The sequence below is a fragment of the Dromiciops gliroides genome, chromosome 1, assembly GCF_019393635.1.
Source record: "Dromiciops gliroides isolate mDroGli1 chromosome 1, mDroGli1.pri, whole genome shotgun sequence".
NCBI lineage: Eukaryota > Metazoa > Chordata > Mammalia > Microbiotheria > Microbiotheriidae > Dromiciops > Dromiciops gliroides.
The window spans coordinates 575330609-575344935 of NC_057861.1; the positions used below are offsets into that span (position 1 = coordinate 575330609).

A 14327-nucleotide genomic window follows, 5' to 3' on the forward strand; every position below is an offset into this window, starting at 1 on the left:
TCCTGAGTTTAATTACTATAGGTAATGAGTTAGGCAACAACATACAGTGGTATATAAATGGTTCAGTAGAATGATAAACCAACCAACCAACATTTACCATGCTTCTGTTATTATGCTAGGCATTGTGCTAGCTAGGCACTGGGGATGCAAAGAAGGAAATAATTTCCAGATTTACAGGGAGAACAGATAGCATTTGAATTACTTGGTGAAATGTAAACATTTTAGTCTCATTTTTAATTTGTCTAATGGTTGAATATTTTCTTCAGATCTTGACCATTTACAGGGTTATATTATTTAACAGCATTCCTTCATTACCAGTGACTATTTTAGATTGGAAACAGTTTATTCAGAATTATATTAAAGTGCCATGACTAATGTTTAAAGTCAGGGTGATACTGTTCACCAATTCTGGTGAACTAAGGGATAGAAATTGCTGAGTGAAAACTGTCTTTCAGTTTGGAAGAGAAAGCAAATTAGATAAGGGATTTCACAGCATTAATAATTTGCATATGCAATTGATATTAACAAAGTGCTTCTCTGGGAAATTGCTTTACCTAATTAGATGCTGCTTGAAATAAAAGGCAAACAATAATAATAGACACAGGATAGCAGTGCTAGCCAGTCACACTTTATTAAATTAATATAACATCTTTGTGAGTCTTCATTTTACAGTGTTAAATTTTGGAAGATGAAATGTAATTTTTTTATATAGGCATATTAAATAGGGAAAAATATGTTTACAAAATATAAGACCCATCCTTCATGTCTATCAATACATAATCACACTACTTACTACCTTATTTAAAATAAGAAATGTCTAGTTTTCTATTTGAGAGAAATGTACAATTATTGTTCCATATTGCATAGTACTATAATTATTATACTTTATTTTATTTTTTTTTAGTGAGGCAATTGGGGTGAAGTGACTTGCCCAGGGTCACACAGCTAGTAAGTGTTAAGTGTCTGAGGCCGGATTTGAACTCAGGTACTCCTGACTCCAGGGCCGGTGCTCTATCACTGCGCCACCTAGCCGCCCCTATTATTATACTTTAACTGTAGTGAAGAGGGAGACTTTTTTTTGTCTAGAGAAGAGATAGAGGAACTCTAGATATGAGGGAGAAAGTGTTTGTTCTCATTTTTTTAAACCTCATCCATATTGCCTTCTTCATGAGTTCAGAATTATCATTTGGGACACTTACCTTCCCTGGCTTTCTACCTCCAATGATTAAAGCCTCCTGCTGGCCCAGAAAATTCTATCATTTTCTGTCCATGGGTCACCATAAAGGTATAGGAGGCATGGTAATTATGGGAAAGGAAATCGATATTAAAATTGGTGAAAGAATCAAGTTCTATGAGGATAAAGGGAGGTAGGTAGAATTAGGGAATCTATCCCTGGGCAGTTTTTCTATTTTCTTATACATTGATTCAATTGTTGCCAGAAATTTTGGCATACTTCTTTGAGGGGAACCCCAGTAAATCAGGGAAATTGAAGGAATGCTTATCAATTGGGGAATGGCTGAACAAATTATGGTATATGAATGTAATGGAATGTTGTTGTGCTATAAGAAAAGATAAGCAGGTGGATGTCAGAAAAACTGGAAGACTTACATGAATTGATGCAAAGTGAAATGAACAGAACCAGGAGAACATTGTACACAGTAATTGCAACATTGTGCAATTATCAACTATGAATGACTTAGTTCTTGTTAGCAATACAGTGATCCAAGATAATTCCAAAGGATTTCATAATGGAAATTCTGTCCATATCCAAAGAAAGAACTGGTGGAGTCTGAATGCAGATCAAAGCATACTATTTTCACTTTATTTTGGTTTTTTTTTCCCCTTTTGTTTTCATTCTTTCAAAACTTGACTAATTTGGAAATGTTTTACATGATTGCGCATGCATAACATATTTCAAATTGCTTCTTGAGGAGGGAAGAGATGGAGAAAAATTTGGAACTCAAAATTTTATAGAAATGAATGTTTAAAATTGTCTTTACGGACTTCTGAGATAGAAGCTCTTCCAAATTCCCTTCCAAACAACTAGAAAACCACCTCAGAATTGATGCAGGAGCAAGGAAGTAGCTTAACAGCCTGACAGGAAAGGTCTGTCTCACTGGTGTTGGAGGGGAGCTGTGTCAGAGAGCAGTGAAGCCCTAGCAGGGGGCCTGAAGCAAAGCTCCAAGCCTGGAGCAATCCATCAGCAAGGCCCCATGCTCCTGCAAACCAGCAGCCCCTTTAGGTAAGTAAGCAGTCTGCAGTGCAGCAAGGCCCCGCCCCAGCAAACCCATAGCCAGTACAAGCCACCATCAAGACCTTGACACCATCACTGACAAGTAGTGAAGCCCCACCCCTGGTGCAGACCAGCAACAAGATCCAGCCACCAGAAAGATTGTTACCCAGTAGCAACCCAGCAGCAAAACCCCAAACCTAGAGCTGGCCAGCAGCTGCACCCCACACTCAGAGCAGGCCCCATCCCCCAGGTCAAAACAGAAGGGAAGCCTACACTTCAGAGAAAATAAGCAGCTAAGCCCTAAAGCCCAGTGAAAAGCACCAGTAAGACCCAGAGCCCTAGCACAAAAAGTATGGTGCAGGATCAGAGCCCACCTCTCATATAAAAATACCAAATCACCCAAAAAAAGAGCAAAAAAAATCCCAAAGAGCTTGTAAATTTAGAAGAGAACAATAGTGTTAAAATGGCTACATGTGAAGCCTCAAAGAAAATTGTAATTTGGTCTCAAAACTAAAAAAGGATTCCTGAAAGAGCATAGAGTATTTTTAAAAGCAAATGAGAGAAGTAGAACAATTGGGAACAGAAATGAGTAATACAAGAGAATCATGAAAAAAAGAGTCAATAGTGTAATGTTTAAAATCTAATGTGTGTCCTTACTTGCCCCCGCCCCCCTCCCCCAGTGTGGGGGGAGAATTAGCTACGGTTTACTTATAAATTCAGCAACAGTTTAGGCTTTTAAGCATTTATTAAAGTATATTAGGGGTTAACAAAGAGAGAGAAAGCTGCCTTCACCTAGCTATCCAAGAGAGTGAATTTCTGAAAGTTGGGAAACCTGGCTACCTTCCTCTTTCTGCCACCACAAGCTCCTTTCTGAACCAAAGAAACAGTTTCTCAATCCATTCCAGTGGAAGTTTTCCTGGGGAACTGGAAGAGGGGTGGTCTCCCCACACAGCTCCAAGCTAATTGGCTGGTAGCATTGATTGACATGATTTACAGGCAGTTCTATGAATAGAGACAACTTCAGGACACCAGGCAACTTCCAGATCACTAGTTACCCGCTTCTCATAAGGGGGTGGTGCTCTGGTTCTCACAATGTCCTTTCTCAGCAGGGAATGGCACCCTTGTTCTCACAATAGCATGGGAAAAGATAAATAAAAATTTACTGAGGAAAATAACTCCCTAAAAAAGAAAAGAATTGGCCAAATGGCAAAGAAAATACAAAAATTCACTGAAAAAAAATTTTTTTTTAAAATCAGAATTGAGGGGTGGCTAGGTGGCACAGTGGATAGAGCATGGGCCCTGGAGTCAGGAGTACCTGAGTTCAAATCCGGCCTCAGACACTTAACACTTACTAGCTGTGTGACCCTGGGCAAGTCACTTAACCCCAATTGCCTCACTAAAAAACAAACAAAAAATCAGAATTGAACAAGTGGAAAGTAATGTCTCTATGAAGCATCGAGATACAATAACACAAAATCAAAGTAAAGAAAAAATGTAAAAGTTCTCATTGGAAAAACAACTGACCTAGAAAATCAATCCAGGAGATAATATAAGAATTATTGGATTACCTGCAAGCCATGATCAAAAACACCCAAAAAAAGCTTGGACAGGATCTTTGAAAAAATAATCAAAGGACACTGCCTTGATATATTAGAACCAGAAGGCAAAATAGAAATTGAGAGAATTCACTGGTTTCACCTGATTTCACCTGAAAAAGATCCCAAAATAACTCCTAGGAACATCATAGCAAAATTCCAGAGCTCACAGTCAAGGAAAAAATATTGCAAGCAGCCAAAAAGAAACAATTCTATTGTGGAAGCACAGTCAAAATTAAAAGGATTTGGCAGCTTCCACATTAAAAGAACTGGAGGGCTTGGAATATGATATACCTAATGGCAGAGGAGTTAGAATTGTATTGCCTACTCAGCAAAATTGAAATCTTTTAGAGGGTGGGGAATGGATTAATGAAATAGAGGACTTTGAAGTATTTCTTGGTTTTTGTTTATGTTTTGTTTTGGGGGTGGTGGTTTTTGTTTTTTGTTTTTTGGTGAGGCAGTTGGGTTTAAGTGACTTGCCCAGGGTCACACAGCTAGTAAGTGTCAAGTGTCTGAGGCCAGATTTGAACTCAGGTCCTCCTGAATCTGGGGCCGGTGCTCTATCCACTGTGCCACCTAGCTGCCGCAGACTTTCAATTATTTCTAATCAAAAGGCCAGAGCTGAATAAAAAATGTGACTCCTAAATACAAGACTCAAGGGAAACATAAAAAGGTAAAAAGAAACAAGAGAAAACATAAGAAATTCATTCAGGTTAAAACTTTATATTTCTATATGGCAAGATAGTATTTATAACTCTTTAAGAACTTTATTACTATAAGAGCAATTAAAAGGAGTATATGTAGTCAGGGGGTGTGGATACAAGGTGACTGATGAGATGATTCAAAAAAAACCCCCAAGGGGTTGAGAAAGAAAATTGCACTGGAAGGAGGGAGGAGATTGGGGTAAATTATATTACATAAAAGAAGCATGAGAGAGCTATTAAAATGGAGGGGAAGATGGGGGGGGAAGGCAAAGCTTAAACTTTACTCATCAAAATTGGCTCAAAGAGGAAATAGCATATAGTTGTATATAGAAATCTATCTTGCCCTATATGGAAGTAAAAAGCTATAGGGATAATAGAAGGGGGATGAGAGGACTGATAAAAGGGAAGGTATATTGGGGAAGGTGATGAGGATGTGAAAGGGCGGAGTAAGAGGGAATAAACAAGTGGGGGGGAAAAACATGGAGGGAAATACAGTTATCAACTATAAATGTGAATAGGATGCACTCACCCATAAAACAGAAGCAGATAGAAAAATGGATTAAAAACCAGAATCCTACAATATTATTGTGTACAAGAAACACATTTGAAGCAGAGTAAAGGTAAGGAGCTGGAGCAAAATCTTTTTTTTTTTTTTTTGTGGGGCAGTTGGGGTTAAGTGACTTGCCCAGAGCCACACAGCTAGTAGGCGTCAAGTGTCTGAGGTCGGATTTGAACTCAGGTCATCCTGAATTCAGGGCCGGTGGTCTATCCACTGCGCCACCTAGCTGCCCCCTGGAGCAAAATCTTATGCTTCAGCTGAAGCAAAGAAAACAGGTGTAATGATCAAGATATCAGACAAAGCAAAAGCAAAAATCTAGTTAAAAGAGATAAGGAAAGTATATCTTGCTATAAGGTACCATACACAATGAAATCATCAATACTAAACATATATACACCAAGTGGTAGAGCATCCAAATTTTTGAAGAAATAGAATGAGTTACAGGAGGAAATAAATAATAAAACTATACTAGTGGAAGACCCCAACTTTTCCCTCTCAGAACTAAATAAACCTAACAAAAAAATTTTAAAGTTCAGGAGGTAAATAAAATTCTGGAAAAGTTAGATATGATATCTTATTGGAGAATATGGAATGAGAATAAAACAATATACTTTTTCCTCAGCAGTACATGGCACCTACATAAAAATTGACCATGTAAGGACATAAAAACCTCACAACTGAATGCAGAAGAGCAGAAATATTAAATGCATTTTTTCAGATCATAATACAATAAAAATCACATTCAATAATGGACAATTGAGAGAAAGGATTAATTGCAAATTAAATAATATAATCCTAAAAACCAAGTGAGCAGAACCAGGAGAACATTGTGCACAGTGACAGCAATATTGTTTGATGAAGAACTGTGAATGACTTAGCTTTTTTCAACAATACAATGTTCTAAGACAATCCCAAAACACTAATGATGAAGCATGCTATTTTCACTCTTTCCATTTTTCTTCCTTCCTTCCTTCCTTCCTTCCTTCCTTCCTTCCTTCCTTCCTTCCTTCCTTCCTTCCTTCCTTCCTTCCTTCCTTCCTTCCTTCCTTTCTTTCCTTCTTTCCTTCTTTCTTTCTCTTTCTTTCTTCCTTTCTTTCCTTTCCTTCTTTCTTTCTCTCTTTCTCTCTTTCTTTCTTTCTTTCTTTCTTTCTTTCTTTCTTTCTTTCTTTCTTTCTTTCTTTCTTTCTTTCTTTCTTTCTTTCTTTCTTTCTTTCTTTCTTTCTTTCTTTCTTTCTTTCTTTCTTTCTTTCTTTCCAGGGCAATGAGGGTTAAGTGACTTGCCCAGGGTCACACAGCTAGTTAAGTGTCAAGTATCTGAGGCCAAATTTGAATTCAGGTCCTCCTAAATCCAGGGCTAGTGCTTTATCCACTGCACCACCTAGCTGTCCCCAGTTTTTTTCTTTTATTCAAGTTTTCTTGTACAAAATTACTTGTGCTTGTATGAATTATATAATTGCATATGTATAACCTATGTCTTAGCAGCTCAGGGAGGGGGAGGGATAGAACTAGGAACTCAAAACTTTAAATAAAAATGTTTTTTAAATTTTTATTGTCTTTACATGTAATTGGGAGAAAATCGTTTTTGGTTTGTTGTTTGATTTTTTTTTAATCTGCATCATTGGATGGAATTCCGAATTGATCTAGTCAGTGCCATATTTGAGTATGAACCAGCTATCAGCAATTTTGTCTCAACTGTAAGACTGTATGGGTAATGACCAAATCTGTGATCTCATCAAGAGCAGTATTTTTCCTCATAGCATAAAACAAAACTCTCTCCTGCATTCTCATCCTGTGATTCTCATCTGTTTTCTAGCTTAAATCCTCTGTAGAGGTTCTACCCAGGAGGCTTGAAGTCCTTTTTCATATTTGCTCTTGCCACATGAACCTTCCCTCTCTTCCACAGTTACATTCTTTAGACCACTTTTTGAGCAGAGGTCATCTCTAGAAACAATTCAGCCTCACGTTAACCCACCCTTGGGTTAGACCAAGTTCTTTTAAATAATCATATTTCATGATTGAAAACCTTTTACCAGAGAGTACAAATCAGAATACCTGTGTTAAGTATAATCAACATTAGGGGAAAATCTAAAAGTACCTTACTGGTATTGTCAACAATCATTTATTAAGCCTTTACTATGTGCATGGCCCTTTGCCAAGGTCTGGGGATACAAAGAAAATAAAAAAACATGGTACCTATCTTCAAGGAACTCATTCCAATGGAGACAACATGCAAATTACTATGTACATAAATGGTATGTGTAGTATAAATAAGATTTAATCTCAGAGGGAAGACAACTAACAGTAAGATGAACAGGAAAAGACCTCTTGAAGGAGGTAGGATCTGAGCTGAAGGGAAGCCAGAAGGTGGAGGTGAGGAAATGAAGGGGGATGGCCAGTTGAAAGACAGCTGAATACCAGTGTGACTGACTTGTAGTCAGGTGCAAACAGACTAGAAGGGTAGGAGTCGGGTGGGTTGTAATGAGCTTTAAATGTTAGAGCCAAATTTCTAAAAGTTCTTTGAAAGACAAGTTGGATAGGACAGTTTGACAGACAGGTGTTATAATAGTCATTTGTTTTTCATACAATCTCAAAACAAGAATTTAAGCTGAGAATGAAGCAAAACACAGGGAGTCAGCAGTTAACAGAGCTTAGTGTCCTAGTGAGACACTTGGATAGGATAAAACAAAGCAAAATTATTAACTACCATGGAATAGAAGGTGGCTTAAAAATCTATATAATAGAGTGTATGTGTGTGTATGTATGTATGTGTATACTATTCCATAGTGGTTAATAATTTTATTTATATGTGTGTGTGTATACACACACACACACACACACACACACACACACTCCTGTAAGGGGCTAAAATTCTAGCTAGTCTGTCTAAAATATCTAATGAGTGGTCGCCAATAAATTATAAGCTTTAGCAAGAGTTAGACTTTTAAGCATTTATTAAAGAGAATAAGAATTTGGTGGAGAGAGAAAGGCCTAGATTCAGCTGTCTATCTCAGGGAGCCAATGTCTCCAGCTCCTCTCCCCACTGAGGTCCTCCACAAAGAGAGCAAGCCTCGCCTCTTTTATAGACAGTACCCACAAGCAAATGTCACTTCCTGATGCCAAGGAAAACTGCATGGCTTGCCCTCAGATGCCTTCTCCTCATGGCAGAGCTTTCCTACAGTAGTTCTCCAGCAGGTGGCGTCATTCCAATTGTTACAGTCTATTATGTAGATTTTTAAGCCACCTTCTATTCCATGGTGGTTAATAAACATATTTGGAGCTGGGATTTGGCCAAGCTATGTGTGCTCAATAAAGTAACTCATATAAGTGCAAGACTCCATAGGGCTAGAGTATGAAGGGAAATTTAGGAGAAACAGCAACACCCCTAAAAAGAGATCTCTTTGAAAAGAAGAATATAGAGACAAAAAAGAAAAAAAAATCACCTAATTTTTTTTGGTCCCAACCTAATTTCATTATATCTCTGTCAGTGTCACTCAGTCAATAAGCATTTATGAAGCACCTGCAGTATACCAGGTAATGTACAAGGTTCTAGCCATATATAGATACAAATAATACAGCCTCTGCCCGCAAGGAGATTACATCCTATAGGAAACAATATGTACATATGTAAATACATACACATACACACACACATATACATTTGCAGGGGTGAGGAGAGGGAGGTACTAGCAGCTGAGAGAATCAGGAAAGGCTTCATACGATGTAGTATTTGAGCAGAATTTTGAAGGAAGCTAGAGATTCTGAGAGATGAGGTTGTATTTTTTAAGCATAGGAAACAGCTTTTGTTCAAAGGAATAAGAAATGCCATGTGTAAGGAACGATGAAAAGATAGTTCAGCTGGAATTCAGAGCTAATTTGTGAAAGGCTTTAACTGCCAGAAAAAGGAGCTTTAATGGTTCCTTGAGGTAATAGAGAACCCCTAGAATGTATAAAGTGGTGTGATACTCCTGTAATACTGTACTTTAGGAGTATCACTTTGACAACTGGGTGGAATATATATTAGGGAGGGGAAGAGTGAGGCAAGGAGACTGATTAGGAGACAATTGGCAATAGTCTGGGGGAAGAGTTGCTGAGAGCCTGAAATAAATTGGTGTTCATATAAGGGAAAAAAGATGATGGATACAAGAGATGTCCTGAATGGAGAATTAAGATCTGACAACCTACTTAGATATACAGGGTGAGGGATAGTGAGGAGTTGAAGATCACTCCAAATTTATGAACCTGAGGGGCTAGAAGGATGGTAATGGCCTAAATAGAGATGTTTGAAAGGGGGGTGGATTTCAGGGAAAAGATGAATTCTATTTTGAACAGAGTTTGTGTTGAGTTTGAGTTTGTGATGCCTACCAGACATCAAGACCAGGAGTACTGCAACTTCCAGTCTTAGAGAGCTATCTGGGGGTATTGACAGATTAAGTGATTGGTCCAGGATCACACCATCAGTATGTATCAAAAGGCAGTACTGCAGGTTTTCCTGACTAGTATCTATATGCCACACTCTACCTACATTTGCCATATTAAAGAAGTACAAAGTATTGACCTATTTGGAAGAACAATTTTATTTTTTCCCACTAAATTATTTTAGAGGAGAACAAATCTTAGTCATGCAAAAATGATAAAGCATCTTACTAAATTACAAGGAAATTGGGTAAGTTTAGAATGGTAAACAAAGATGACAAATTGGGTTTTTCTCAGCCCAGACGTCAAATAGCACAGTTCTCATTTGCCTCTGGCTTTCCTCCCACTCACTCATTCACTTGTGAAACTTGGAAATCCCAGTACTTTTGAGCTCTGACATCTTAACTCCTTCTGGGGTCTTTTAAAATATTTATTTATTTTTGGTCAAGGAGGAGGAATCAAAATGATTCTTTCTAGCCTCTGAGATGCTATAGACCATAGATGGATTTCACTCCTGTGATCTCATAATTTCTTAGCTTTAGAGCCAGAATAGACTAATTTAAAGTTTTGAGTTCCAAATTCTATCCCTCTTTCATTCCCTCCCTCCCTCCCCTCCCCTCTTCCCAAGGTTGGAAGCAATCTGCATAGATTATACATGCGCAGTTATGTAAAACATTACCATATTATTCATTTTACATAAAAAGACTCAAGTCAAAAAAGAGAAAGCGCAAAATAGCATGCTTCAGTCTGTGTTTAATCAATATCAGTTCTTTCTCTGGAGGTAGATAGTATGCTTCATCATTAGTCCTTTGGGATTGTCTTGGATTATTGCATTTCTGAGAGTAGTTAAGTCATTCACAATTGCTCATAGAGTGATAATGCTGTCACTGTGCACAATGTTCTCCTGGTTCTGCTCACTTCACTATACATCAGTTCATATGAGTCCAGGATTTTCTGAAATCATACTGTTTGTCATTTCTTATAGCACAATAATATTCTATTACAATCATATACCACAGCTTATTCAGTCATTCCCCAATTGATGGACATTCCTTTGATTTCCAATTCTTAGCCACCACAAACCAGAATAGACTTGAAAGATTGTTTAGTCCAAACCTCTCATTTTACAGATAAGGCAAGTAGGTGGCACAGTGCATAAAACACTGGACTTAGTGTTAGGAATACCTGAGAGTTCAAATCTTGCACCAGCATGTATGAAGCTGGGCAAGTTGTTGAACCTGTCTCTGCTTAAAATAGGAATAATAATAGTACCTACCTCTCAGGGTTGTTGTGAGTATCAAATGAGATAATGATTAAAAAGTGTTTTGCATACATTAAAACTGTGATATAAGGAGGTGAAGCTAAAATGGCAGAGAAAAGGCAGCAACTCCCCTGAGCTTTCCCTAAATACCTTTAAGTAATAACATAAGACAATTCCTGGTATGGCAGAATCCACAAAAGGACAGAGTGAAATAATTTTCCAGTCAAAGACAACTTAGAAGATTGGCAGGAAAGGTCTGTTGCACCTGGATGAGAGTGGAGTATAGTCCAGCATGGGCTACACAAGCACAGATTGGGCCCCTGCAAACCAGGTTCAGGCCTTGGGAGTCACTGAATCAGCAGCAGCAGCAACTGCTTCTTGAACTCTTAACTCACAGATGCTAAGGGGGATGAACAACTAGGCAGGAGATTACAGGGGTCTCTTTTCTGGCACTAAGGCAGGACTCTCTTTCTTTGCCCAAACTCAGTTCTAGGTTGCAGTCCCGGTCGGGCGGGGGGGGGGGAGGGGGGTGTCACTCACAGAGCAGAGCACAGGCCAGGAGAGCAGTAAACAAACATGTCCTTAGATTATACCACCTTAGAAGAACTGCAAACTTATAGGTCTCTAGAATTATCTCTGAAACAGGTATAAAAACCCCTGAAGCTTAAGACAGTTCACTCTCCACCATAGAAGAAGAGCCCTACTTTAACAAAAAATTAAAAGTCAAGAAATAGACTGGGGAAATGAGCAAGCAACAGAAAAAAATTGTGACCATAGAAAGTTACTGTGTAATAAGGAAGATCAAAAATCACACCCAGAAGAAGGTAACAAAGTCAAAGCACCTGCATCCAAAGCCTCCAAGAAAATTATAAATTAGATTCAGGCCATGGAATGGCTCAAAAGGGATTTTGAAAACCAAGTAAGAAAGGTAGAGGAAAAATTTGGAAGAAAAATGAGAGTGATGCAAGAAAATCATGAAAAAAAAAGTCAACAGCTTGGTAAAGAAGACACACATTCACTGAAGAAAATAATTCCTTAAAAATTAGAATTGAGGAATGTAAGCTATTGACTTTATGAGAAATCAAGAAACAATAAAACAAAACCAAAAGAATGTAAAAATAGAAGACAGTGTGAAGTATCTCATTGGAAAAACAACTAACCTGAAAAATAGATCCAGGAGAAATAATTTTAGGTCCAGGAAAACTGCCTTGATATTCTAGAATCATAGGGTAAAATAGAAATTGGAAAAATCTACTGATCACTTACCAAAAGAGATCCCAAACTACTGAAAAAAATGCACAGGAAGGTAGGCTAGCCATACCAAATTTGAAGCTATATTATAAAGTGGCAGTCATCAAAACTATTTGGTCCTGTCTAAGAAATAGAGTGGTGGATCAATGGAAGAGGTTAGGCACAGGAGACACAGTAGTAAATGACTATAGTAATCTACTGTTTGATAAACCCAAAGACTCCACCTTCTGTGATAGGAACTCAGTAGTTGACAACTGCTGGGAAAACTGGAAGATAGTATGACATAAACTAGGCATAGACCAGCATCTTACACATTATACAAAAATAAGGTAAAAATGGGTTCGAGATTTAGACATAAAGTGTGATAACATAGATAAATTAGGAGAGGAAGGAGTAGCTTACTTCTCAGATCTATGGAGAGGAAAACAATTTATGTCCAAACAAGAGATAGATAATTTTATGGAATGCAAGATGGAAGACTTTGATTACATTAAAAAGGTTTTGTACAAATAGAAGCAATGGAGCCAAAATTAGAAGGGAAGCAGAAAACTGGGAAACAATTTTTACAGCCAGTATTTCTGATAAAGGCCTAATTTCTAAACTATATAGGGAACTAAATCAAATTTATAAGAATGTAAGTCGTTCCCCAATTGACAAATGGTCAAAGGATATAGACAGGCAGTTTTCTAATGAAGAAATCAAAGCTATCTATTACCATATGAAAAAATGCTCTAAATCACTATTGATCAGAGAAATGCAAATTAAAACAACTCTGAGGTATCACCTGACACCTATCAGATTGGCTAATATGACAAAAAAGAAAAATAATAAATGTTGGAGAAGCTGTTGAAAAATTGGAACACTAATGCATTGTTGGTGGAGCTGTGAAATGATCCAACCATTCTGGAGAGTAATTTGGAACTATGCCCAAAGGGCTATGGACCTGTTCATACCCTTTGACCCAGAGGTACCACTGCAAGGTCTGTATCCCAAAGAGACCATAGAAAAGGGAAAAGGACCCACATGTACAAAAATACTTATAGCATCTCTCTTTGTAGTGGCAAAGAATTGGAAGTTGAGGGGATCCCCATCAATTTTGGGGAATGGCTAAACAAGTTGTGGTATATGAATGTAATGGAATTCTATTGTGTTGTAAGAAATTATGAGCAGGAGGAGTTCAGAGAAACCTGGAAAGACTGACATGAACTGATGCTGACTGAGAGGAGCAGAACCAGGAGAACATTGTACACAGTAACAGCAACATTGTATGATGAACAATGGTGATAGACTTGGCTCTTCTCAGCAATGCAATGATCCAAAACAGTTTCAAAGAACTCATGATAGAAAATGTTCTCAACATCCAGAAAAAAGTATTGTAGATTCTGAGTGCAGATTGAACCATACTGTTTCTACTTTTTGACTGTTTATTTGTTTGGTTTTTTGGAAGGGCCCAGGGTCACACAGCTAGTAAGTGTCAAGTGTCTGAGGTCAAATTTGAACTCAGGTCCTCCTGAATCCAGGGCTGGTGCTTTATCCACTGCGCCACCTAGCTGCCCCCTTTTTCCTTCTTTTTTGAGTTTTTTCCCCTTGTGCTCTGATTCTTCTTTCACAAGATGATTAATGTAGAAATATGTTTAATGTGATTATACATATATAACCGATATCAGACTACTTTCTGTCTTGGGGAGGAGGGAGGGAAAGGAGGGTGAGAGAAAAATTTGGAACTAAAAATCCTATGAAAACAAATGTTGAAAACTATCCTTATATGTAATTGGAAAATCATAAGATACTTAAAAAATAAAGTTCATTGGATACTTAAAAAGAAAAAAAAGAGATCCTAAAATGAAAACTCCCAGGAATATTATAGCCAAATTCTAGAGCTCCAAGGTCAAGGAGAACATATTGCAAGCAGCCAGAATGAAACAATTCAAATATCATGGAGCCACAGTCAGGATAACACAAGATTTAGCAGCTTCTACATTAAAGGATCTGAGGGCTTGGAAGTTGATATTCCAGAGGGCAAAGAAACTGGGATTACAACCAAGAATCATCTACCCAACAAAACTGACTATGATCCTTCAGGGGGGAAAATGGGCATTCAGTGAAAGAGAGAGCTTTCAGACATTATTGATGAAAAGACCAGAGCTGAATAGGAAATTTGACTTCTAAATACAAGACTCGAGAAAAGCGTAAAAAGGTTAACAGGAAAAAGAAATCATAAGGCATTTAAAAAGGTTAAACTGGTTACATTCCTACATGAGAAGATAATGCTTATAACTGATAAGAACGTTCTCATGATTGGAACAGTTGG

At 37.8% G+C, this 14327-nt stretch overlaps 1 protein-coding gene across 1 annotated transcript in view; it reads left to right on the forward strand.

The window, feature by feature from the left end:
* The window catches only part of PTAR1 (protein prenyltransferase alpha subunit repeat containing 1), a 99934-nt gene that overhangs the window by 50850 nt on the left and 34757 nt on the right, over positions 1–14327 (forward strand). The gene's annotated exons all lie outside the window — the stretch shown is intronic.